General features: G+C 38.7%; 1 protein-coding gene across 1 annotated transcript in view; it reads right to left on the reverse strand.

The window, feature by feature from the left end:
• LOC131685016 (A disintegrin and metalloproteinase with thrombospondin motifs 9) overlaps positions 1-25,360 on the reverse strand; it is an 811,665-nt gene that overhangs the window by 715,129 nt on the left and 71,176 nt on the right.

Raw genomic sequence — 25,360 nt, forward strand, 5'->3', positions numbered from 1 at the left:
ATGTGATCCGTCGTTGAGAATGACTAGTCTTTCCGACAATGTTTTCTCGGCGATAAAGTAGCCTAGTGCAGTAGATTTATTGGAACCCCAGCAGATATGGTGCGCGTTGAAGTCGCCCAGTACAAGTACCGGATGTGGGAGCTGCTCAAAGAATTCTCCCAGCTGCTCTTGACATTGTTGAGTACTGGGAGGGACGTAGATCGACACCACCGTCATTTGATGTGGCAGTTGTATCCGAACAGCGATTGCTTGAATATTGCCACCGACCTCAAGTCTCTCGAAGGGTACACCATCCCGAATGGCGAGCCCTACCCCTTGTTGCCAGTATCGGCGACTCCCAGTCTCAAGTAGTAGAGTGTAGTTGTTACCGACGAAATCTGCTGAGATCACTCGGTTGTCCAGCTTTGTTTCTTGTAACGCTATCAAGCTCGGTTCGTATTGGGCGATCAGCTGCTTAAGGTCACTGATATTGCAGCGCAGACCCCGAATGTTCCACTGCAGTGCGAAACTTTTGCTGTTGCGAGTGGTGATTGTCGCTGACGACGACGATGTTGATGGCGAACGTCTACGAGATCGTATTGGCTCGCCGACAGGGTTCCTCGACGTGGTTGGGAGATCGGTGTTCTGGAACTGCTGTTGTGATGTGCCTTCACCGGCGGAAAGCCAGGAGGAGAATTGCGAGGACTGTATATCCGGGAGGTAGGGACAGTCCTCTTCCCCCCGGTCGATCCCTTCATGATGAAGTGGGGAAGCTACTTTCTTCTCTTCTTCCCCAAACCGGTTACTCGTTCGATTCGTGCTGTTCACATCTGTAACAGGATAAAACGCAACAGAATCCGTTCGTAAGCGAGGTGGAATAGGACTGACCTGTGGGACGTCTAGCCCCACAGTGCCAGCCGCTGTCGAAACTACTACACGATTACTTCCAGAATTGCCGACAGCGACCGGCACTGGGGAAAGACTTTGTGTAGTTTTCGATGTTTGCTTCGACGCTACTGTTGTGTTGGCAGCTGTTCCATCCCGAAACGAATATCTCGATGGACCTTCTCCGGGCGACAGCGTGTGGTGATGTGGAAGGAGCGTGTCACCTGGAAGAACATCAGAACAAGCAGTACCTGCAAGGGGATTGACAATTTCGGAACTGACCTGAGGAAGGTCCAGCCCCACAGTGCCAACCGCTGTCGTACAAACTACACTATTATGCTCACGAACACCGACTGCGGTCGGCACTGGGGATAGACTTTGTGTAGTTCTGCTGATCTCCTTCTGTTCGTCGATCGTGGGTTTTTGGTCTGCTGGTTTACAAGCTGTAGTGGTGAAATCGGTGTTCCTATCGGCCACAGAGGTGAATTCACTATCAACGGGTTGGGGTATGACGGCCCGGATAGTTCCTTCATCCTGCTGTGCTTGCGTTGGAAGGAGTACTACACTTTCCTCTCTTCCAAACCGATCTATCTCGTGGTCAGTATTCGTGCGTTGGTTGTCGTTGGTATCCAAACGTTGATGAAAATGAGAATTATCGAAGAGGCTGGCTAGGAGGCGTCTCGGTAATCTCAATTTCATCGTCTGAATATTCCATAGTTTCGTTGGTGGTAGTGGCAGCGGTTTTTTTTGGTGGTGGGCTTAGGTTATCCGGTGAGGTTGCCGTTGGTTTGCTGAACGGGGTTTGTTGTTTCTGTGGTCTTCCTCGTTTTGAGTCCGTATTTATCGCTGGTGAGTTGTTCCTGGATCGTGTTATTGGCCCGACAGTTTGATTCGTTGGTTTTTGTTCTTTACTGTGCTGTGGTTTTTCTTGGCTGGCGGAATGTTGTTTGATGTACGCCATCATTTGCTCAATTTTCTCGTCCTTGCGTTTCTTCTCTGCCAGAAGCTTAACGATCTGCTCATCCTTCTTCTTCATTGTCTGCTCCAGTTCTTTCAATTTATTCAGGATCTCATTTGATTGCGCTGCAGCCTGGGCGTAACTTCCTAGATTTTGCTGTTCAGCTCGTTTGCGCGCTTCCGGGAATGTCAAATTGTCGCGGATTTTTATTTTTATAACCTCTACTTCCTTTTTGTAATTTGGACATTGGCGGCTTGTTGGTTGGTGATCTCCTTTACAATTTAGACAAAACTGGGGTGCTCGACATTTTTCTTCGCTTTGATGTTCTCCAGAGCAGTTAGGACAACGTTGCGGGCCAGGACAGCGAACACGCGTATGGCCGTATTTAAAGCAACCATAGCAGAGCATCGGGTTTGGGAAGTACGGGCGAGTTGGGACGCGAAGCAAACCGATCTTCATGTATTCTGGGTATGTGGTCTTGCAGAAAGTCAAGATGAGTGCTGGCGTATTCACTCTGTTTTCGGCTTCTTTACGTGTAATTCGCTGCACACGAATCACTCCCTGGCTTAGAATTTCTTGTAAGACTTCCTTTTCTTCCAAGTGAATCAGATCGTAGCAGGAAATAACGCATCTGCTTACGTTCAGATTCGGATGGGATTCAACCACAACATCAGTACCGTCAATTAGCTTGGTCATTTTCATTAGTTTGGCCACTTGGACTGGATTCCGAACTCGAAGGGTATACCGTGTCCCTTGAGCTTCAGTATTCGCACCTTCAATTGGGCCTCCAGCGACAACCTCCACCGATTTACCAATGACGAACGGGTTTCTTGGCAAAGGTACACCGTCTTTACCTGTCAGCTGCAGGAACGTCAATTCGCCGAATTTGTTCGTCGGATCCATGTATACCGGCAATCTTCTTTGACTTGACCCTCCCGGATCACCGCTACTAGCGGCCGCCATCTTGGCTTACGCCACCAGACGTTGGAAACTACTATGTGGCACGGTCACCCGATACCAACCCCAAATGGACAAAAAGGTGAAGAAAAGGAAAGATCTTACCTTATTTGCCCCTTCAACGTCGACTTTTTCGAAGTGTTCCCACACTTCTGGGACACACTGTAGGTGAGCAGTGTCGCTACTGCTTGTTTTCCACTTCTACACAGCCAAGATAAGCGAACTGAATGAATTTCGCCAAGAAAAAAAAACGCACTTGATAAATTTCGCCCTTTTTATTGTTCCAACTTTTTTGGCACGCACTGTAACGTCCAAATTTTTTGATCCGCACTGTACTATATTCAACTACCACCAAATAACAAGTGAGAAAAAAAATTTCGAATTTTCCAAAACTTTTCACGTTTTTTACGGCTTCAAAAATATCTCCCGTTCAGGGCACCGTCACTCTCACTCTCCCAGCAAGTGAATGAACTGGACGGGCAGCCACGCGGGTAGGCACAGCGATGGCTGTTTGTTTATACCTATAGCACCGCGTGGGCAAAACTAAAAATTCACTTTTTTCAGCCGTTTCTTCACCGATTTGCGTCAATCTTTCACTATTCACCACTAGAGAACCACTTCACTCGTCTATTTGTCGTAAATTGGACCGCGGTTATCGCGAAAAACACGGAAAAACACGAATTTACGAATGCGCGTTGTATGTACCGTACGGAACGGTGTTTCCAACTCAGATGAATAATAATAATAATAATAATAATAATAATAATAATAATAATAATAATAATAATAATAATAATAATAATAATAATAATAATAATAATAATAATAATAATAATAATAATAATAATAATAATAATAATAATAATAATAATATTAATAATAATAATAACACAAAAATATTTTATTTTGACTTGATCTTGATGTGCAACCAATACGGAACTTACTTAAATTACATTGCGCATTTGAAAACGAAAGGTTTATTCTATACAAGCTTGTTTGAAAAAGTCGTTTCGGCATGGTCGAAATTCTTTTATTGACAACTTTATTATATAAGATAGATATAGACATCATATGATGGTATCTATACTATTTTACTTTTATATTTTTAGTGTGCGCTTATGGTACTTTGAAGCAAGTTTTGTGATTTTCTTTGATACTTCTATATTTTTTATTGTTGCTTTTGCTAATTTTTATAGGGGACTTTTACGAAACTTTTAACATTAACACTCTAGTGTCCAAATTTTTGTTTGTCTGAAAAATATATTTTGGTACATATTTTGTAATAAGTAAAGCGAAAAACATATTGCTAGTTCACCAAATTTACATTTTTTTTATTTGTACCTCAGAACTGCCCAAGACCGCCATGTGAAGATTTAAATTTTTTTTGGCTAATAGTTAATATTTTCAGTAAGTTTAAAACAGAATTTCACACGGTACGGTAGAGTACTACTAGTATGCAGCTTATCTTTTTATATAACAGAAAAAAATTAAAAGCGTAATACTGAAAATAATTTTCCTCAAACATCTTCTACTGTAATGATCGGAGCTAGAGGGTTGATTTATGCCGTATTTATGCTACTATAGTATGGTATTGCGTTGTACTTTTATGATATTTTAGATATCTACTTTAAGTGTAGCTTATTGTGTTTTATGCTACGTTTAAGGCGCTTTTACACTTATGATTTCACGTCACTTTTACGGAGATTTTATAGTACTTCTATGGCATTTTAATGGTATTTTTATGGAAGCTTTATGGTCTTTTCGTGGTAGTCATTGCATTTATTTCTTGTTTTGAATATAGCTGTTTTAACCTTTAATCTCATTTTTCGCGTTAGAATTTTTTTCGTTCTCGAACACTACATATGGCGATGTGAATCGAACCCAGGTGAGCTGCAAACAAGGCAATAGATTTACCAACTACGCTGCGCCCGCCCTTAGTTATTGTATTTTTATTATACATATATGATGGTTTTATAATACTTTCATAGGGCTTTTATGGTTCTTTTGTGGTGCTTTGATGGTAACATGTTTATATATTTTGGGGTGGGCGTAGCGTAGTTGGTAAATCGATTGCCTTGTACGCGGCGCTCCTGGGTTCGAGTCCCGACCCCGCACATAGGGTTAGAAATTTCTCATAAGAGATTTTTCTAACCCGAAGAGGCGAATGACCTTAAAGTTAAAACCTCTATAATCGAAATAAAAAAATGTTTATATTTTTATAGTACACTATCACGTTTTCATGGTCATTTGAGGGTACTTTTACGGATTTTTTCTGTGGTACCTCTATGATATTTTTATATTATTTTGATTGCACTATGATGACACTTTGATGGTAAAATTATTGCATTTTATTGATTTAGGCGGACCCGGGGTACTAAGACCGTGGGGGTAATTCAGACCCCTTCGATTTCTCAGAAAATCGTATGACTTTCTGACTGTCATACATATTCGTGGAACAGCTATTCTAAAAAAAATATTTTGACAGCTGAATCTAATTCGTTAGTTTTTGAGAATGGAGATACAACGTGTTTCTTTTTTTTGCCATCCTTAAAACACAAATCACTATAATGGTAAAAGCGTGATTAAAGCAACAAATAAAAGTGAAAAAAATAACAGGCAAGCTTTTTTTTGAGGCTCTTGTTCTATGAAATGATTTTTGTTTGTTTGAAAACACAGATAATTTCAAGACACTCACCACTTTTGTGCAAAATGGGCGTAACGTGTTATTCGGACCCCCTATTCCATCAAACACCGTTCAGCGGCTTGCGGCTACGCATACGAAAAATGATACATCAATGGACTGTTGTGTTGTGACTAACCAGATTAGGTTTTTGTGAATTTATTTTTTTTACTTTTTAAGGAGTTTCTCTAATAAATACTTCATAGGTAAACATAATACCATTTCAATTTTTTTTTTTTAAAATGTCGGTCTGAATTGGTCCGAATTACTCCTATATTGCAAAAGGAAATAGAAACGTAGAGTTTTGCAAATCGTCACTTAGCGCTGCCGTCACTGGAGTAATGCAAAGGAACTTTTACGGCACCAACATGTAACTGAGGTTTCAAATTAACAACTAGGACCTTTGTCCGATAAATTTTATCACATATATCCACCTAAAAGGGCGATTTGTCTAGATAGGCCTGAATAGCCCCGGGTTCCTCCATTTGTTGTTATTTGAAGATATTTTTATGGAATTTTCAAAGTAACTATGTTCACTTATTCATTTTTTAATTCGGTTACTTGTAACGGTCTTATATTTTAACAAACTGCATAAATAATAATCATAATCGACAGTGATGCAAATGCCCATCACATACTTTTGGGCAGCTCAGATATCAATTTGAGAGACGCCGAATTGATGGAATATTTGAGTAACACAAATCTGTGTACCCTTGATGTAGGAAATCGACCAACATTCGTACAGTCTGACAGAGAATAGCTGTTTGATGTAACTCTATGCTCTGACGCATGACTCTATTACGCACGAATTGACAAACTGGCTACCCAACGGGCTCGAAGCGTCGTTTTCTGATAATTATTATCGTCTATGACCATTTAAACATCTCGCCAGATTTCATCACATATCGTAATCTCAAATCTGCAAACTGGGACTTCTCCGAAGAGGATCTGGTGAATTGGTTTAATGGGTACTTTTTAACGATTGAAGCTCCAAGTGACTTGGATGAGATCGTGGATAAAAAAAACTCACTCATAGTAGCAGCATACTAATAGGCTTGTCCGCTCCGAGTGAAGCGTGATTCTACAGGAACCCCTGGGTGGGATTCCGAACTATCTAGACACAAAAAGTTATACAGACGCGTCGGATAAATTCAGGTTGGCTCACAAAGCTTACAAAAATGCCCTTCGATCCTCTGAGCGAAGTGATTGGAAACACTTCTGCATAAATATCCCAAGTCTCAACGAGTCTGGTAGATAGAAATTTAAAGACTTTCATGTTTGTTCGATTAGAGCTGCTAATGGTGAATACTCGTCTGACTAAGACGACCACCGACGACTGCCGTTGATTTCTTTTCAGTTAGTTCTGATTCTTTGCTCGTAGAACTGTGACAACCGAATCGATCGAAAGGGCGATAGAAAGATTTTTTCCTTATACCTCTCCGAAATGGAGCATATGGAATCATACCAGTTACACTTCTAGCATATTTAAAATAGTGTTCTTACAACTATTATTTAGGCAAAGTACAAGTAAGATTTTTCTAACTTGAATAAAGAGCTGATTGACCCTAAGATTAACATCTCCATAATCGAAACTTAATGGTACAGCATTTGTGTTGTATTCTAGGGTCAAGCAACGGGTCGGTTCTAGCACATGTTCATCACAAAAACCCCATTGGAGATACTTGGGAAGTAGTTTTTTCATGTATTCTCCGTAACGAATTCCATTTCTCCAATTAGCGACATATTTTTTAATGGCAACGTAGATCTAGATTCGAACGCTGTCACATCCTAACACGTGTTTCAGGTAGTTATGCAAAATGAATTCCTTTTAGTCAATTTGTTGTCGTTCTTATTTCCGTGTTGTCGACATGACAAATTTTTATATTGGCAACATCTATAAACCAAAGCTCCAGTTTCATCGTCAGAAACTGCCCCACATCTCGAATACATGATCTAAAACCAAGAGACCTGATTTCAGTGGCCACCGCATTTGGCCATAACGCCACGTTTTGCCTTTCTCCTATAGAAAGGTTATGCAATCATTCTGAACATCGTCAACTTAATACCGGCCCGGAAGAGTGCGGACACACAACAAAATCACATTGTTGTCTATGCAATCAGGTTATGCAATCACTCTGAACATCGTCAACTTAATCCAGGCCATTTTTTTTGACTTGCATGGGTTTTCTGTATTTTAACAGGGGCGTAATTAGGGGAATACGGTGAGGGGTACCCCCTCTCCCCTGCATCACTCACCACCTTTTCCTAAACAGCCCTTCCCTCATCATCCCTACCCGAATAAAACTTTCTAGTTCCTCCAGAATAAATTTTCCTAGTGAGTCTGAAAAACCAGCTAAAAATATGCTTTGAAATAATTTTGAGTTGAGTAACTAATTTAAAATTTCTTAACAAATTGAAAAATTTTCTGGGGTCCAAACTCCCGAACCCTCCTCCTGGATCCGCCGCTGATTTCAAGTGTTTCAGCGTCGACACATAGCAACTCAAGTTCGAAGCTGTCGATTCGTTGTACGTATGTGTAAAACGCACTGAATATGCAATAGACATTTCCACCATTATATTAAACATACCCAGCCATGAAATCGTAGTTTGAATAAATGAGAAGGCAGAATTGCACCACCAGGTGGATTGAAACGGGTTTTTTGTGTGCATTCTACTCAGTGTTTTAAGCACAAAAGAGTAGCGATAAAGAAGTTCTTTAGTGTGCATCTTGATCCCACGCGCACCGTAGCAGTGTACACGCAGAAAAAAGATTTGTAGGTTCAATAAAAATATGGATTAAATTCAATAAATAAAATTATTGGTCGGGAGACAATAAATTTATGTATTGAATTCAATAAAATTTATTTATTGTTTCAATAAAAAAGTTTATCGTTTTGCTTTCTAATAATTTTATTGAAAATAAAAGAAAATTATTGAAATTAAAAATGTTTTTATTGAAAGCAAAAATACATTGCTTTTCTAATAAAAAATATTGTGAAATTAATAATTTTGTTGGTTAAAGTGATAAACAATAATTGATTGAATTCAATAACACATATTTTTGGTTTAAATATGCTAAATTTTTCTGCGTGTAGGCAACCAAAAAACATGTTATAAAGAGGCGTAAAAAGTAAAAATAAACGATTAATGGTAAGAGTCAGTACCATGCCGTACACGCGACTTGCCATTGCGCGCGGTGATCTTTTTTGGCGTCAGGGAAACATTTGCATCCACACCAACTGTATTTTGAAGGTCATACGTATCTCTGTCGTCGTCGCACTTAAGTTTGCCCTTGGTATGTACAAAGAGTTTGCTGTATAATTGTATCTCCCCCTTCTATTTTGTACTACAGGGTACGGCAGGGGTGAAGGGGATGGTCTATACGCATTCTCACCACAAAAACACCATTTGAAATACTTGAAAAGTAGTTCCTCCAAGTGTGTTCTGTAATGGATTCCATTTCTCCGAAATACGACATGGAGCTTTCAATTTAATCTTTTAATTTAATTGATTTCTCATATATTGTTATTAATTACTTGTTTTGAATCCAACTTTTAAACAGTGTTGTACAGTTCATGTGAACAGACCTTGAACATTTTAAGCGTAGCTAGCGCTACTGGCTCTTGGTGGCAGCTTCAGTTTTCACGGAGCTGGGTGCGGCGCATACCTCTAGTCACAACCAAGCACTTGTTTCAAGTTGTTTTGCGAAATGAATATTTTCACCTGGGTCAAATTGTCAAACGTTATCAGGGATGCCCTACCTGGGATGCCCCAACTGGATGAGGGTGATTTCCGAAAACCGAAGCTGGATTTTCAGCAAATGTTCCACATCACAAATGCTCGGCCTTATGCAAAAAGATCGGAAATTAATGGCCACCGTGTTAGACCGAAGAATCACGTTATGTTGATGAGACTCAGTCATCTTGATAGATCATCACACAAGAAAAAAGATAACAGTTTTCTTTGTTCTTCAGACAAACGCACACAAGATAAAAGCAACTGTTTGCGCTGGCTTGGGTAGCGGAAGAAAGCACGCATGTATTGCGACCGATGTCTTTGGAGGTAGACTGAATTTTAGTTTGATTGGCCTCTCTCTCAATCTGTTTCTCTCCGTTTGCCGATGAGGTGTGATAACCGAGGGTCTGCCCCAAAGGGAAAAAGAGCATGTCCGGATAAGAATAAGAAGAGTGGCAGATTTGACAAGCGCAAAACAGATACAAGATAATCTGCATAAGGTGTATGCATGTGTGTACAATAATATTTTTGGTGGCAAACGATTTGAGAGGTTGAAAGTACTATTTTCTATATTCAAAACATTGTTTTAATTAATTTCGTTTTTATTAACCCCTTTTTTGGGAAGTGAATCAGTATTTACGCAATGTCGATCTTGCCAATCGTAAAACCAAAACTCTCGCTTTACGTATGCCTATACCTTATCTGGTACCATCTTGGTTTTTCACGTCATTTACAGTTTGACAAGACCAAAATTTGACAAGACCATAATTTGATTTTGGAACGGTCTATCCTTGAGAATGATCTTAGGAAGGGCAATCCCTCGGTGATAACAGAGCACCATTTTGTTTAGTAAAAATCATTTAGCGAATATATTTCGTAGCTGTTGAAGAATCTGGGCATCATTTTTGTAGACCACAATTTGAAGTCATCAGATTGAGAAAGTTTTAAACACTTCAAAGAGAAATTGACGATATTCATTTAAATCAAAAATAGAAGAGATCCTTGTGATACATCAAAGGATACGGTAATTGTTTCAGAGATTATATCTCTTATATTGACTGCCATTTCGCGACCAACCAGAAACGAGTGTAGTCAGTCGAGGAAATTTCCGGAGAAAACCGAAACTGTCATCTTTGGAGGTTTAAAAACTTCGATGAAGCTTCCCAACATAAAAGAGCGAGTATTCTGATATTACAATTTTAGTAATTAATTCTCCTAGAAGCTATTATGCAGAAAAACAGTAAGCATGCCACATGTATGCAGCGTATCCAGCTATAAAACGATGTTTGCGATCTTTTCTTAACCCTCTGCTGCCCAACCCCGCCTTTTGGCGGGCTACGAAAAAACCATTATAAAACATTCAAGACACGCTCGTATGTTGTCACCACTATGGAAACCTCTTCACAACATTCCCATTAATCATACAAATACAGTGCTTGCATTTTGAAATCACTATGTTGAATACATTCAACGTTGAAAGTTGAAAATTGGAAGAAAACGAGAAAAAAAAACTATTTTGTGTAATGTAATTTAGTTAAAAAATGTTAATTAAATTTTTGGAGAAAATAAAACAATATTTCTTAATTGCTAGCTTGTAGTACTGATCTGTGATTTTATATTGTGAACGATGCGGAAATAAAAGTTGTTAGCAATAAATAGACTTGACTCGTAAAATGGCCATGTTGGACATTTTCGAGGGTTAAATGAAAAATCCGTAGCTTTCGTGAGCTGGCAATATATTTTTCGGCTTTCTCATTAAAAAAAAAAACAATCTACAATAGCTTTCTTAAGAAATACAAAAATATGGGCAGCAGAGGGTTAAATCAAGTTTTCTTCAAAATAACTTTTTTTGAACTTCAGAAACCATGCCTTGAACAAAATGTGAATTTTATTGTTTGTCAACAACAAAAGATATTTTTCATAGTAAAATCAGAATCATTTATTTGAAAGATTTTCTTTCACAATAGGTCTAATATTTTTCGATATCCTGAACGCATGTAGAATTCAGGTCTTCAAGAAAGTTGTTTGTAATAGCACACTCGAAAACTTTAGTGAAGACATTAAGATATGAACTAACTTTGTTTTAAGAGGTTATTTCTCATGGAGAATTTTACGCAAAAATTATTTTATCAGAAGATGTGCTGATAAGCTTTGTAAATTTTTTTGAAGACGCTAAAACTCAACTGATGGCGGATTTGAAATGGTGTGATCTTAACCTTAAATACCATTTTTTGAACATTTATTTTAACTATCCATATCATTGATGATACAAAAAAACAATTACTCACAAAAATCGATGAGACCTGTTAGAGTCACACGGAAAACGACATTTTTCAAAAATTTCCTTTTTCTTTCGGAAAGCGTTATTTTGTTATTAATCACACTATTTTTTCGTCTCAACTCATCTTCGGCCTTCTAATTTCACAAAAAAACATTTTCAGCAAATGTTGAAATTTATGCAATTTGCAGTACTATGCTTCATATGCACTCAACCTATACCTACTTCGCTTTCCATTCGAAAAATTGTCTCCAATCCACATACCGGTACATCCCTTCAAAGTCAACCTCTTGATTGATTAGAAATCTTAGGGTTATCCTTATTAGTTTCCGAACCCCGAGACCAGTGTCCACTGGAGTCTTCTCATGCAGGTATGTTGAATGATATTGATATGATTTGACAACTATGGGAACCCGACTACGAGATCAGTTAGGAAATCCTATTCCCACAATCGTTCAACAGTCCCCATGATGCTTGAATGAATCAATACGTCGAGAATTGATCAGTAAATGATTATTCAATATTCAACATGATATTTAATTAATTTTGTCAGCAACAATATTTTTTTTCTTCAATCCCATTAACTTCGTTTGGTTTTAATCACCGTACCTCCCCCTCCTTAGCTACGCCACTGTACTGGCAGAGGCTTTTTAGAACGGTTTTTAGTTTGCTCTGAAATCTTTCTTGATAACACTAGTTTACAGCATTTCCGAACCTAATAAGCTGGTAGTCATTTTCAGTGTAAAATCACAAATGTACGAAAATGAAGTCCAAGATATAGTAAAACAGTTTTCGAGTTATAGTGAAAATGAACATCTTCGAAATAAAAAAATACATTTAGTGAAATCCAAATATCTTCGGTTATAGTGTATCGTATGAAATATTACTATGCTAAATTAAAGGTAAATTAATGCACTGCCGGTCGACCGAGCATTTTGTTTTAATGCGACCAATAGTTCTAACGTTGTTTACGTGTATGTTGAATTTTTTCTTAATTTTTTCTCATTTTTTTAAAGACAAAGGAGCGTTTGTGCAAGATAAAGCAATCTTTAAAAAAGTAGTTTTTAGGGGGCCTGCTAATAACCAATGAAAACAAGTACGAATTAGTTTAAATCGGAAGAAAGTTATTCAATTTGAAGGCTGCGTGCATTGTATAGGGGAAGGTTGTTCATTTTTTTTGTAGAATGGGAATTTTTGAGTTTCTCTAAGTCAACGTATTGTGAATTCTCTATTTGAACACTGTTAAACGAATAAAACAGAAAATTTTCAGAGAATTTGATCTGAGGACATATTCAACATTGTCGCAGTAATACTCGATTTATCGTCTAACTGGTCCCAAGTTGTTTCTAGTTACTGATGAGATGGATTCGACATTCGAAAATCAAACTTTTTCTTACTTGGTTTTTGTGTCCTTAAGCACAAATTAGTTCAATTCAATTTTTCCCCGTTTGAGAGAACATGTTACATGGAAAACGTTTGAATCGAGTCAATCTATTATGATTCCGCAATTTCCAAAAAATCCGATAAAACAAAATTGAAACGAACAATGTTACGTGTGACATTTTCCGCGAATACACCCTTTGATCAATACAACATTAATTGGTACTCTTCGTGCCAAATGTATCACACAATGAAATGCACAGAAAAACTGGTAATCAAGTTCAATAAAGCCTTCTGACTAAAAATCCGATTCCAGCAAAACATGAACGCAAACGTACCGGATTTCGGACACCTTTTATGTTCCGCTAGGAGCATCACCACTGCACGGAAACAACGGTCGGCTTCTCGCGTAAAGAACTGACAATGACTTGCACGCCTGCACTTAAACGATTCAATCCATTTAGTTATGAACTGATAAAAACAATAATGTGCCATAAAATTGGCAATCCACGCAGCATACATAAACCGACACATAACGACCCCAAAAACTTCATTGTTCGTTCGGTGGATAGCCTGAAGGGTTCGGCAGCCCGTGTTAAGGCAGTAGGTACATATGTAGTTTACTGGGAAGATCAAGTGGACCGGCTTTTATTCCGGCACGACCGTACGGGAAAATGAGTCAACAGTCAAAATTATTCTGCCGAGAGGTGATAAAACCGTACAGGAAATCACATTTCACTAAAAATCATCTAAAACTAAAGAGGGAAAGGAAATCTGTTTTTTTCCTTTCGAAGCTAAGGCCCGCTAAGGTGATTTTCAGCGTCCCCACCAGCGAATAACTACGAACGAAACGAGCGGTAACGATGTTTGAAACCTAATTTGGCAGTTTTGATTGAACGTCGAACGGAACATCACACACGCACTCACAGTTTATTGGTTTATTATGATGGATTTGGGACATCGGTCGTCATTTTATGGACTATGTGGAGATAGCACTAATTGGATTCTAACGGAGACGGCGGATCGTGTTTATTTAGACAGTTTGTTGCATTTGAATGCATTTCCTCGGGTCATTTTAAGATTTATTATCATGATTGGGGGTCGGAATGTTCGAAGCATGCGTTTTATTGGCGTTCCTCACAAAGGAATTTCAAAAAATGTTTAAAGCAGTCGTTTCATCATGTGTCAAAACAATTAATCATCACATCTGAATAAATTTCAAAATTCATCACAACTAAATAAAGACGAATTAATTTCAGATATCATCCCAACAAATGTTGCGTTCCTAATTGGTAAAAACGGTTTTAATCCACCTAACAGTGTGATGAGACATTTCTTATAACTCTTCGGATATTATATCGTTTGAGAACATTTAGAACATGATGCTTCGCGATGTTTTTGATAACACATACTACATGGGATAGTGGCAGGACTCAGAGAATCGTTCAAATCAGCATATGACAGCATCAGTGCTAGAAATCTCAAACCAAATCAATGTGAAAGCGAAAAAATGCCCCATAAAATAGACATACAAACGAATTATTGCTAGTGCTCTGTTAATAAAAAATAAAATATCTAAATTCCTCAATCAATGCATTGTGGTGGGAAAACTGCATTTTCCTAAAGGGGTTATGTATATTGTACTGAGCCAAAAAAATCGAATTTTTCTTTGAATCGATTTGAAATTTATACTTTACTCAAATTTCTAACGCGACTGAGAACTAAGAAATCAACGCTTTTTCTTGGAAAAAAGCGATACTAGCAGTAATACCATTCAAAGAAAATCAACAGTGAATATTTCCAGACTTGGTTTTATTTCTTATTTAAGAACTATTGTGTTTTTACATCCTAGATTGCATGATTCAGTGATCGAAACCCAAAACTTCATAAAGTATTTGAAATTATTAAATTAAAATTTGTGTTTGCTGTTGAAATTGATAAAATGATAGTATCGCCCCCTTGGCGATTGTTTACATTTTCGGTCCCACCTATCAGCATTGAAGTATCGCCCTTGCGTTTTTTTACAATACCAATTTTACAATTGGTGGGGGTTTGGTGAAAATCGATCTTACTGTCCAAACGGCATAATTCCGAAACCGTAATTTTTGAAGTTTTAAATTTATGCAGAATTATTTTTCAGAAAATAGTAACAGAGTTCGTGTCTTTAGCGAATTTGTTGAGACTTTATTGTAGTCATGAATATTAACCTGAGAAAATTCACCATACATACTTCTTGGACGATATACCGTCAAAATTATTTTATCAAATGGTGCGCTGTTTAACGTTTGTAAAACCCATCGAAGATACTAAACCTCCGAAATTGGCGGTTTCAAAATGATGTTATCTTGATCTTAAATTACTGTTTTTGAACATTTGACCTATACATATAATTGGTCATACAACAAAAATCAAATGCTCATCAAAATCGATCAGGACCTGCTAGAGTCGAATGGAAATCGTTATTTTTCATAAATTTCTCTCTACATTCGGAAAGTGTTATCCTCGTTATTAATCATATTACGTTTTCGTCTCAACTCGACGCATTCCCAAAATAAAAACCTGTTTTAATCCACCTAGTGGTGCAATTGTGCTTGTCTCATTTGTCCAGACTACGATTCCATGGCTGGTTATGTTCAATACAATGGTGGAAATGAATATTACATGTTCAGTACGATTTGCACATACGTACAATGGATCGACAGCCACGATCTTGAGATACTATGTGATATTGAAACATCGCTTAAAACTAGCGGCGGATCATGGAGAAAGATCCGGGAGGTCCAGGTCCTGCCGAAAATTTTCAACTTGTTAAGAAATTTTAAACTATTTTTAATTTTAAAGTAGCAACCCCTCACTGCATACTCCCTCCGGGCCGGTTTGATTGTCGATTTTTAGAGTGATTGCATAACCTTTCTATATGAGAAAGGCAAAAATGTACCAAAGTCCAAAAAAGTCAATTTTTGTCAAACATTATTTTTTTCGAGCTTACATCAAATCTCAATGTTTCATGCATTATAAAGTCATTTGGCATCAAAAATACAAATTTGATTCTGAAAATTTTTCATTTCATTTGTGAAAATCGATCCTGCCATCTCTGATTAACAGAGGTCACATTTTTTCACATACACACATACACACACATACACACATACATACACAAACAGACATTTTCCGATATCGACGAACTGAGTCGATTGGCATATGACACTCGGCCCTCCCGGTCGGGATTAGATTGACGAATTTTAGAGTGAATGAGAAAGGCAAAAACATTTTTAGCAAATGTTGAAAGTTATGCATTTTTTTGATGAGCAGTTCTATGTTTCATAGACATTACATCAATTTTAACTTCGCTTCTTATTAAATAAAGACCCTTATTACAGTACATCTCTACAAAAACGAGCTCGATTTGAAAATAAATCTGAGGATTATCATTGATTACAGAACTCTGGAATTTTCTATTGGAATGTTTTCAAGCAGGAATTTGATATTGATGCTATTAGACAACTGTGAAATCAAGACCAATAGATCAGTTACATATCAGGACCCCATTCCGACAATTTATCAAAAGTCCTCATGATGTTTACAACAACTGGTTATCAATCTACGGATCAGATAATTGTTATTGTAATATTGAATTAAATCAGTCAGCATCAATAAATTATCAACTTCAATCCAATATTTTTTTGGGTGATGCGGGGGGGGGGGGGGGGGTTGTATGGTGTTAAACCCAAAAACCTTCTCTTGGCTACGCCGTTTCTTGGAGTTATTTACTTCGCTTTCATTTTCCGATATGTTTCAGATCGATCCGATGGTTATAAGTTTGAGAAATTGCAGTCAGAAGGTTCGTACAAATAAACATTTTTGCACTGATAAGTTATCAAGTTCCTTCCAGACAACTTGGAAGTGTTCGGTGATTATTTCTAGCGGTTGTAGATAGTAAAATGAAATACAAAATTTGTTTTATCTTAATAATGTTTGGCTTATTTCAATGCATTATTACTATATTGAACAAAAAAATAGACGACAAAGAGTAATCCACAAACAACAAGCCATAACTTTTAAAGTATTCAAAATAGATATTTGAAGCCTTCACTAAAGTTATTCGCAAAAGTAAGAGCTATAAATTTGCTGAAGGCATCATTTCGATATAATCACTTCCAAGAAAATTTGTGAAAATATCTCACTCATAGGAGGATTAATCTGAAAAAGCACAACACCAAAAGAAAGGGCATATTGCCTCCATTATATTCTCCGAAGATACTATTGACCTAAAATAAGCCGTTTTGGCGTTAATAATAGATTACATGTTTTTGGTCATATTTCTGGCAATGGGAAATGATAAAAATCTTTCGTCCGCATTTAATGTTAAATATCTCTTTTGATAATAGTCCGATTTCAACAATCTATAGCTTGTTCGAAAGGTATTCGTTAAAGCTGTCTAAAAACATATAAATTGTTAATCTATATTGTCAATTTCGACAGATAATTCAAAAAAACTGCAAAAAACGCCATTTTTACGCATTCAAACATTCATATCTTGGAAACTAAACATCAGAATCAAAAACAAATTAATAGCGTTCATACTGTTTTTTAGTTCTTTCATTTAAAATTGGTTTGGAAAAGATCGGTTCAGCCATTGCTGAGAAACACGAATGAGAATTTGTCCGTTACCTACACACACACACAGACACACACACACACACAGACATTGTCCCAAATCGTCGAGCTGAGTCGATTGGTATATAAGACTCGGCCCTCCGGGCCTCGGAAAAAATCTTGAAAGTTTGAGCGAATTCTATACATTTCTTTTATAAGAAATGTAAAAAATCATGAAAAGATTTTTTTTAATTCTTGACACATTTAATGGATATCAGAAAAAGATCTGCTCTGTTCATGCCTTTGAATGCAGTCCAAATGCCATGTTTTTCAGCATCCTTTCGAAAAGTGACAGCCTCGCGTGAAAAAATGCAAGTTCATCAAAAAGTACAAACCCCGCAATTGGATCGCGAATGAAGCATAATAAAACACACTAATGACACTATCTCCGTTTTCACCCCACGCAAAGTGCTGCAGCCCAGGAAAGGAAAGAAAACATCCATTAATATCAATTTAAAAGTCATTTTTACAGTTTTTCAATTTCCTTCCCGCCAAAGTGCATTGCGCAGATTCAGAACATTGCCGACCAACTCGACGGCTGGGAATGTCCACAATTCAAACTTCACATTGTATTGGCGTGTTTATGATCTCCAGCCAAGACAAAAAAACGAAATTAATAAAGATGTCTATAAACGGTTTCCTTAACGATAGAGACTCCTCAGTTCTTGTACATTTTTTTGCTATTTGCCACAAAAGAAGTCAGAACAACAAGAGACAAAAAAATCCTGGTGACCTCGGTCCGGTTGTAATAAATTATTTGATTGAAAAGTTACAAGCTGCCAATTGTTTGGTTAGGATTGTTCGATGAGTTGCTGGAACAGGGCGGTTTTAAGCATGGAATGAGGATGATGAAATCTTTGAAAGATCTAGCCGAGATAACGAGTGCTGTTGGCAGGTTACAGTTTGACCAAACCGAAATGGACTCCAATAACAAGATAACATCGAAAGGTATGAGGATGATTTTAATTTGCTTATAAAGTAGTTTTTTCCTTACGGAGCAAACCAATTTCGTGGATGAAGGGTACAATACCTCGCTTTACTAAGTCCGATTGTGTGTTTCGAATAATTCTCATCGGTGTAAAACCGACGAACTTAACCCGTCAGCTAGACACTAAATACAAAACTAACACACAAGTTACAGCTTAACTACTTATAAAAAGAATTCGAAACACATAGTTCAAATTTAAGAAGGTTAATGCTCATCATCACTATAGCCATTAAAAGATTCGGAAACGTTTATCAATTTCTCGAAAAAATCCGACGCGACAGATTTATGATTATGTGTTCGCAAAGCGAGTAAAAAACTACATCATAATCTGTCAGTAGACCATCAATTACACTTTAACCTCGCTACAAAAGTGAGTGTGATTATAAATTTCACACTCGACGTTTGAAATTTAATGGTGGCAAAGCACTCGCTCGCGGCACCAGTCGGGGACCAACTGACTCTGCATTTGCTGATAAGAAATAAATAAAAGAAAGTGGGAACTGATTCAATCATCGGAAATTCGGTTTCCAACCTGATCCAGTTTGAGTTTTATTACCATTTTAACGACCGGATAGATTCTTCAGTTTCCACCAAGGCCATGAAGATAGAAGTGCCATGCCAACGAAGTGACTTGGAAACATAAACAGCGTTCTCTTCTCCATCCGTCAACATGTATGTCACCGACCTTCAAAATGAAGTCACTGTTTACGTAGGAACCGCGTGTTGTATATTGTTCGAATTTTAAATCGTTCCCCTCAAAATATTATCAAACGGTGTTTACTGGTCGCCTAGTTTGTCAGGTTGCTCCAAATTTGTGCACGAACGGTTTGAGCGTTCAATCACCTTTAAAGTGCATGGACAGCTGAATTGGACGGTAGGTAAATACCAAAAACACACTAACACGCAAATAAAAATCTTTGCTTTTGAACCGGGTTTCGACAGGTAGATGGTTGGTGGTGAAAAATGCTCAACCCGAAGCATTCAGACCTGACATTTAAGTAACAACAACGGAACTTGCATGTGGATTAAATGTGCTCTGTGTGAATTTGAATTAATTAATGAGTTTGGACAAGATACGAACAATGTGACATTAAAATCCATAAAAAATACATCCGCGAAGGAATTTTAACCCATTTGAAAGGTTTGAACACATTCTTTTATTTATTTATTAATTTGTTCTTTTATTTATTTATTTTTGTTATTAATATATTCATTTGCACATTTATTTATTTATTTAATTTTTTATGTTTTTAACGACATTCAATTAGCAAGGGACAAGAAAGCGAAGTAAATTTTTAATATTAAGAGCCATAGTACTCAAGGGAGAAAGTTTTGAAAAATCGTGAAAAAGGGTCATATGAGCAAACTTAGAGTCTCTACGTTTTAAAAAGCTGAGTGTGGAAGTTTACCGTGACTTAACTTTTTGTCGGTTTCGACAGCAAGAAGTACCAAAACGCAGACTCAGGTGATTCGCATTTCTAATTCCAAAAGATCTTGACTCCTGCGGTAGCAGACAAAGGGTTAAGTCGCCGGTAAACTCTAAGCTTGCTCATAGGACCCTTTTTCACGCTCACTCATTTAATGAGCTAGTTTTATTTATTTATTTATTTATTTATTTATTTATTTATTTATTTATTTATTTATTTATTTATTTATTTATTTATTTATTTATTTATTTATTTATTTATTTATTTATTTATGTATTTATTTATTTATTTATTTATATATTTATTAACTCATTTATACAGAATATATCCCATCGGTTGTTGAAGACCAAGCCATTCAACAATATTCTTAAAATGCTCCATATGTAAAGTCAAGTCTTTTCACATTTAGATTAGATCAATGTTATTGGGAAAAGTAAGTTGTGTTAGCATTCACATTACGTATGCCAGATGAAAAATCTGTGTCCAGCTTTGAAAAGAATCTGTTAAAATCAGTGTAATGTATTTTTAGCGGGTGTGCTTCATAAAATTACTTAAGGTATAACAGCGATTCGTGGTTCGATTTGTGTTGTGTTAAGACCCATTATATCTGAAACTCTAAAATTAGTTTAAAAGTGTTCACAATAAATCGTAAAAAATGCCGGTTTCAAAGCGAAAAAGATTAAATTCTGGGGTTTTAGACTCCAAAAAATATACTTTTTATGTGCACTCCGATCCAACTACTTAGTAGTTAGTTCTTCCAGTAGGGTTACAGTACCTCTCCTCGACACAAAAGCCAGTTCTCGACCATACACACAGGCTGGTGATTTCTGTATGGCATTAGGAAAGCTAGCTGTGGATCGAGAATTAGTGCTCTTCCCTTACGAGGACAATCTGGGCGGCAAACTATACATTGTCTAATTTACGGAGCTTCCCTTGTGCCATTTAGCACCACTTCCTCGTAGAGCTTCAAACTTGTTCGCGGACGATTCGGTCTAGTCCCTGACGATGGATCGAGCCAACTCCGACGGAGAATTCCCCGGTGAGAGAAGTTCTCCCGAAACCGACCAGCCAGGTGCCGAAGTCAGTTCGGCGATTATGAAGGTGCGCAGCGACCCGCGACTGGTGGTGTCTCGTAGCGGTCTACTCAGTCTAGTCCGCGGTGGTGAATCTAGCTTACGCCAACGGAGTAGGCTAACCGATGGGGTGCCGTGGTCCGTCTGGTGATTCGAGATGAAGCATGGCGTCAGGTTCGCTGGCGCCCCGACTACCCATTGTTTTGCTAGGGGAAACTTTGCCAATGCGGCCACTATTCAGGTTATCTTTTGTGGCTGCCCCTGTTTGCTCTACACGTTAGAAATTGCCCGAATCCACTGTAGTTGGAAGCGAGTTGTTTGTTTGTCCATATGTGTCGTTCCAACCGGGTAGTGCATTATTAAAATAGTTAAGGATCCGTTTGGGACAGGTATGCCATACCTCGTGAGTTATCATAAGATGCCTTCCGAAGTGTCGCTCCCTTCGAAGAAATAGTACTGCACAATGGCAGAGAATATGTTCCGAGCTCTCGGGCTTGTCATCTTGACTTTTGCCAATTTTTTCAGATGTCCCGTAAATAAACCTGTAATTATATGTAAATCTTTTCGTTTTAGATCCATTAGTTTTTTGGTTCTCGTTGAATCTGGATGTATGAATTTCTTAGCTTGTCGAAGAGTTTCCTGGCGGTGATTACCCGAAACTGTTGCTCGCGCCATTTCCGTTGTAAGGCGGTCATGATGTTCGTAGCCTTTCTGTTGACCGCGTTCCATATGTGCACGTGGCTTGTCATTATGTAGACATTATCCGGGTTGATATCCGGTCCTCCCGTTTCAAGCATCTCCCTGTACGTCGCTGCAAACCTCAGGCATTCGAAGACTACATGCTCCGGTGTCTCCTCGACGTACTCATACTCCAGGTACAATGGTGACGTTGAATATCCGAACCGATGAAGATACTTACTGACCCGACCTTGACCCGACAGGAGCTGTGACATGTGGAAATTCACCTGACCGTGCTTTCTATTGACCCACGTCGACAGGTTTAGAATAAGCCGGTAGGTCCACCGTCCCTCCTCTGTATTGTCCCATTCTTGCTGCCACCTCGTCATTGAAACGATTCTCACCACCTTCCTCACGTTTCTTGTGTTTCTCCGATTGCAGCACTCGATATCCTCCGCCAGGGTGATGAAGATGGGGATCATCCCGGCGATAAAACAATGCGCCCTCCGACAGTATTGTTCTGTACGCGCTCGCATCTCGTACGGCCATCAGCTGAAACATCTTGTTCAGCTTTTTGTGGTTCCACTTGGTTTTCAGCGCCACACCCCGGCCGGAACCCCATATCGTAGAATCGATGACGAAACACTAGATAGCAGACGTCTCGCGCTGCTTCTCGGACCACCGACGTTTGGCTCGCTATTGCGTTCGTTGCCTTCGCCGACTTTTCACAGGCGTAGTCGACGTGGTTGTTTAAGCTCTACCAATCACGCCCATTATTGCTTCGGTGCGCGTTTCGATGCAATCACGTGCCCTCCGACGTTTATCTGCATCCACTAAACCGCTTTGCAGTTGCTGACCAACAACACCTACGTTTTGTGGTAAGCTATCTGCAGCCCGTACATCCAGTTCTCGATCGCGTCCGTTGTCTCCGTCACCGACACGTCCACTACTTTAAGTGTCTCATAAATCACCGTTAGTGACACGTCGTCCGCGACATCCACGATTTTTACCTTCCTGATGAGCCATTGTGTCAAGACGCCATCGTATATTCCGTTCCAAAGAGTTGAACCGAGAATGGAGCCCTGAGGAACGTCCGCTGTGACTCACATTGACAGCTGCCCTTCGTTCATCTCGTACAGCAGCACTATGCTCTGCACCCTCATTGTGTGCAGCGCTGCAGCGATGGCTTCCCAGCTCGTCGCTGTTGTGCTATCTTATGACAAGCGCCATTTAGCACATTTCGAGAAAAACGATTTTTAAAGTTTGAGATTGAATATCTTGTAACTTATAAATGGTAAAACCAATTCCAATTGTCTTCTCTGAATTCTTCTATCTATTCTGTATTAATCTCCCAAATATTACGAGGATCGGTGAACTGCATTGCGAGTTTTTACTAAAAATGTAAACAAAAGTCGCACTCACACGTGTCATAGGTGTGTATTGATGACAAAATTTGTATTACGTGTCACAATCGTGCATGGAAAATTTTCCATAGAGAAAAAGCATCAATTATAAACTTTAATTCATATCTTTGGTTTAATTTGGTCTATAAACAATCGGTTGGAGGCGTTTTGAAGGAAAAGAGTCAGGGAATCTAGAAAAAACAGTAACTTTTGGTTGCAGTGTTGCCAAATATGCTATATTTTCAGTTTAAAACTTAAACTGTGTTTTTCTCACAACTCGTGTATTTTTCTTTTGAAAATTTTTATGTCATTGTGTTCCTCAGACATTTTTACGTATAAAAACAGCTAAAACTTTAATATAACTTCAGCAAATCTGAAGATATTGTGATTTAAAGCAAAAAACTAATAATTTCTCATCATGTTTTTTGATATATCTTAGTAACCAAGTAGAAGTTCAAAATTCTGAAAATGCCACTTTGTAGAGATTTTTCAGATAAGTAATGTGTCATATCTAACTCAGTTTGCCCCAAAATGGCGTTTGTCATAAGATAGCACAACAGCGACGAGCTGGCGCTGTTAAATGCATTCTTCACATCTGTCGTGATCACAACGCAGTATCCATCTCCTCTTAGCTTCTGTATAGATGTCTTCTCGGCACTCTCGCGCACTGTCCGAGTTGCCTCCACTGTTGATGCTCCTTTACGGAAACCGAACTGCATTTTGGACAGCCCGCGTTCGTCCTCCGTGCATTTTGTCAGCCTTTTAATGGTGATTCAGGAGTTTGCCGAGTGTATCCAGCAAACATACAGGTCTATATGGATGGCCCGGTGGCTTCTCAACATCAGCTTCTATACCTTCCTCATTTCGGGGACACTTCTGCAGCAACATCCTCAATATGTCCAAGTACGTCAGGATCGTAGCTTTCGGCACACGTTTGGTATTTCATCTGGACTAGGGGTTTCTTTGATTTCAGACGCTTCGATGCTTCTGGAAGCTCATCGTTAGTCACTTGCCGATCGTCCGCGTTTACTCCTTCTTCTTCGCCGTACGGTGTCAGTGGACAGGTAATTGGATCATGACCCTCAGATCACCCGGGAACATTTCGGCTGGAGGAGTCAGTATGTGTCGTCCCAGGAATTGGTGTCTACTTCTCGGCACAGCGCTTTGTAGCAAACTGACTATTTGGTTCCGATACTGCTCTCTAAGCTCGCCTTCTGGTTCAGAGACAAGAATTGCATAGAGTACTGAGCGCCTCGTTCTACCAGTAAGCTGGGCCCCGTCTACTGCATGGTTCCAGTTTCCGCGGCCTTGTGGCGTCACAAGCCGTCACACTCCTTGTTAGCTCAGCCGCATCCACGTTGTCTGTCCTACCGTCCAACCGAAATGCCACAACGAAGAGGTCTTTGTTGAAGGCTTTCGTGTTCCACTTTCACTCGCTGGCCCGCCTTCTCCGTGCTGCAGCAGGGTTCCGTTGTCCGATATGGTAGCTGGTCGCTATGCATATACTTCTCGCATACCATCCAATCCATGTTCGCCGTCAGTAAAGGGTTGCAAAATGTGACGTCGATGATAGACTCCCTTCCGCCTCTCCGAAATGTGCTAATGGAACCTTCATTGCACAATCGCACGTCTAACTTACTAGAGCTTCCTGCAGGATATACCCTCTTGTGTTGTTTACTCTACTGCTCCACTTCACAGCCCAGGCGTTAAAATAGCCACCAATGACTAGCGGCTTTCGGCCGATCAACTGCTCGATTAACTTCTCCACTGTCCACCTTGGAGAGGCAGTTGTTACAACTGCAAACGAAGACGCCATTGATTTTGGCGATCACGAAACCATCGTATGAGCGTTCTACCACTTCTTGAATGGGGAATCTGCTCATAACTTGTATCACAGTCGTTCCCGATCAATCCGCCACCCAGTTACCATTATTTTTTATTTGTTTATTTAGTTATTTATATATTCATTAATTTATTTATTTATTTATTTGTCTATTCATCTATTTAATTATTCCTTTTTTATTTATCTACTTATTTATTTATTGGCAGAATCGCAACGCTCTTTCAATGTTTTAAATGTTGATCAGCATGCAACGTGCGTCATATGATGGAATAAGGAATACTATCCAGCATATCAGGAATCAGAATATTGACACGTACCCCATATTTTTCGGAGATTTGTACCATGGGAAGTCACCCTATCACTTTCTGGATGGAAAGGGAAAGGCAGATGAAAGAAAAAGGGTAGAGAAATGGACAGTGACAAAACAATACAAGCACAAC

Source organism: Topomyia yanbarensis, chromosome 2 (genome assembly GCF_030247195.1).
Source record: "Topomyia yanbarensis strain Yona2022 chromosome 2, ASM3024719v1, whole genome shotgun sequence".
Lineage (NCBI taxonomy): Eukaryota > Metazoa > Arthropoda > Insecta > Diptera > Culicidae > Topomyia > Topomyia yanbarensis.